Source organism: Arachis ipaensis, chromosome B5 (genome assembly GCF_059453495.1).
Source record: "Arachis ipaensis isolate K30076 ecotype BB chromosome B5, ASM5945349v1, whole genome shotgun sequence".
In the NCBI taxonomy this organism is placed as follows: domain Eukaryota; kingdom Viridiplantae; phylum Streptophyta; class Magnoliopsida; order Fabales; family Fabaceae; genus Arachis; species Arachis ipaensis.
The window spans coordinates 56768834-56772477 of record NC_142440.1 but is presented as its reverse complement, the minus strand read 5'-3'; positions in this window follow the sequence as shown (position 1 = coordinate 56772477).

Below are 3644 nucleotides of genomic sequence, written 5' to 3'. Positions count from 1 at the left end.
AACACACTAATCACGGCAACGAATGGAAATAAAGGTAATTAAAATAATTAATTTTTAAAGCTTAGGAAACATGTTTTTCACAACATGACATAATAAGAAAGTAAAACCATGCAATTAATGTGAATAAGTAGGTGAAGAGTTGAATAAATCACTCTAATTAAGCACAAAAGAACTCATGAAATATGGGTTTATCAACCTCCCCACACTTACACACTAGCATGTCCTCATGCTAAATCCAAGGTAAATAATTAAGGTTAAAGTGATGGAATGTTATGAAATGTAACCTATGCTAAATGCATCTACCTAATGGGTCATGCAATTCTAATCCATCTACTCATATATAAAGCTTACATGTAGCTAAGTTAATTCACATTCTCAAGGAGTTATGTACATATATATAGCTAACCCTTAAATAATAAAGCATTTTAGCAAATGAGATGGGAAAGAAAACATTGTACAAACTTGCAAAACAATTAGTAAATATAAACACAGATATATGTTGATGAGTTATAGAACCCTCACTGGATTTTGTGTTTACTCTCTAGTCACTCAGTGTTTATTGGGTTTATTCACTCTATTTTTCTTTTTATTCTTACTTTCTATAACTTTGTTTTTCATCTAACCAATCAACAATTATAGAATATAGTCATACCAAAAAGTCATGAGGTCTTAATTAAGGTTGTAATGGGCCAAGGTAAACGTAAGGATTTATGTATATGGTTAAGTGAGCTAATAAGCGAATCCTTAATTAGACTAAGATCTCACCTAACATACATATTTAGTAAAATGAAATCTCTTTACCTATTTTCCCATATTTCCCACTTATTGTTGCATGCTCATGTTTCACTTTTTATTTTGATCTCATGTGCATTGTTTTTATTTTGCATTTTGGGGAATTTCTTTTTGCATTCCCTTTTATTAAATACTGAAAAAATACTCTCCTTTTTTTTTTTGATGCACATGGTAATTGAATCACTTTGATTTTCTCATGAACATACCCTTTTGTTTCTATCACTCATGTTCCCAAAAGGTTTCCCACATTTTACTCTATTCATAAATTTTTTTTTTATCTTAAGCTAACCAAGGATTCACTTGGGATTTTATTTTGTTTTTCTGCTTAAGGCTAGTAGTGTGGCTAAATAGAATAAAATGGGATTTAAAGGCTTAAGGGGGGCTAACAAGGGTGATGTAAAAGGTAGGCTAATTTGGGGTGAGTGAGCTAAAATCAAGTGATGGCCTCAATCATTCTCTTGGTATGTATCTATTCTATATTCTATAATTGGACATATGGATTAAAGCAAAGGAAAGAACATCAGAATAAAAAGAAATGTAATACACAGAAATGAAATTATGGTTTGAATGCAACCATACAATTTAAGCTCAAGACTCACAGGCTGTGTGTTTTCTAACTTAGGCATCATATATCATTCATATATTGTATGCAGGTTTAGTTAAAAATTCCCATTATTCACTTGAAAAAAAATTATTTAGGGTAGCTTTTAAAGTTTTAATGTTCCTCCTTGATGAAATATTGTCAACTAACATGTAATGCTATATATACAAGGTGTGGGTTGTTTTGATTCTGTTAAAGTTTCTAGTTTACTTCCTTTTTATATTTTTCTATTTAAACTATACTATCTTTATGCTAAAAAAAGGGTAGACTATACTAATTAATCCACTAATAAATCAGAATTGCAAACTAAACTAAATGACTAAAATGAGCTAAATAACTAAAATATGAACAAAAAATATAAAATGCAGAAAATATAGTAAAATATACAAGTTGCAATGTATAAGTACTCAGAAAATAATAAAAGAAAAAGAGAAAAATATAGAAAAATATCCAAAATGAAAGAAAAAGTATGTAGTAGTTCACCAAAATAAACGCCAGAGATGGCAACCTCCCCACACTTAAAATGAAGCATCGTCCTCGATGCTCAATCAAGCCGGGTGTGAAGGAGTGTCATCACTGGTAGGGATGGTAGCTGGGGTCTCTGTGGCGGTGGTGGGCTGAGAGTCTAGCTGCTGTAGAGGGGAGACTGAATGGATCGGGATCTCCAGATCTGCAACCTCAATCTGGGGCATAACCTCCTGATGCGGGGCAGTCTGCTCTGTGGCTGCCTGCTGATGAGTCTCCGCCTAGGAATGAGTCTCCTCCTCGTGCTCATCCTCCTCCTCCTCTGATGGCTCTGAAGGGGTGTCGGGCTCGGAGGGGATGTCGGCGCCCTGTCAGATCATCAGCTTCAGATGGAAATAGCGTCGCCTGCTGCAGCGCTCCAATCTTTCATACCGGCGCCTGTTACGGCGCTCCATCTGATCAAGCTGGCGGAAAAGACAGTGCACGAGGCGATAAACTGGCTCAGAGGCGGGTGGAGGTGCAGTGGTGGCAGCAGGGGCAGCTGAGGCAGCTGTGGATGAAGAGGGTCCAGCAGACGGAGGGACTGTCTTATCAGTAGCAGTGACAGGTGGTGGTCTGTAGCCCAAGGAAAGGAAGTTCCTGTTGTGCGGGATGATCTTCCTGCAGTCCGCTGCTGGTGGTCGCTCATCGGCATCCTCCCAAGGCACATCAGCCTGACGGCCTAGCCGTGTAACCAGGTAAGGAAAGGGGAGGGTGCCTCGGACGTGGGCCTTGGCCATATAATACCGGATAAAACGAGGCAGATAAATGTCCTTACCCTCCAGCACACACCAAAGGAGGAAAGGAGGGTGATCATGGTAGCCGGGTTCTCCGTCTCGTGAGTACTTGGCATCACAAAATTACTCAAGATCTGATGCCATAGCCGAGTCTCATCATTTAAGTACACTCTCTTGATCCCTCTAGGCATAGTGGTGTTCTGACCCATCTCCTAAGGAACAGCAGGGTCGAGAGCTATCCTTGCCTTCACAGCATCCCAGTCAAACTGCATCTGGCCCATGTCCTCCTCAGCCTGTGCAAAACCATCTGGCTGATCGGACTTGGCTGGGAGCTGGAGAATGGTCTCTATGGCCTCCTCAGTGACCAGAATTTGCTTTCCCCTCAGGTTCACTGCATCTAGGGTAGTAAGGTAGTAGTTGCAATAGAATTCCCGGACCCAAGATGCATTGACCTCTATCAGTGATCTCTCCAGAAAGAACCAGCCCCTTTGCTTGATTTGCTCAGTAGTGTATTGCTGGAGGGCTTCTGGAATCTTCAAGGTACGTTCCAGGTATAGATTTCTGGAGTTTGCAAAAGTCGGGTACTTCAGCTCACAGTACCGGTTTGCAAATTTTTATAGGATCAGTCGAAGGGAGCAGCTGGTCAGCTTTTTCCTGCTGTGTGAAATTCTTCTCCCGCCATGAGGAATCGTGCATTAGAGAAATGATGGACTAGGAGGAATCTCCTCTCTTACGCTTGCCAGTAGCCTTGCCTTTACCTTTCCTCTGTGAGGCAGACATCCTAAAAAACAGAAAACAAGGAATGGATAAAAAAATAGGAAAGCAAATAGGGAGTCTAAACAAAGGAAACTTCAAGTGGCAAAGGAGAAATAAAATAAGGAAAATGAGTATATGAAATGTGATTGAATTTATGTTAAATGGGAAAAAAAATAAGCAATATGCCATGGTTAGAAAGTTAGAGGAAAGTGAAAATAATCAGAAAAGAGATCAAAAGGGTTAGTATGGTTAGG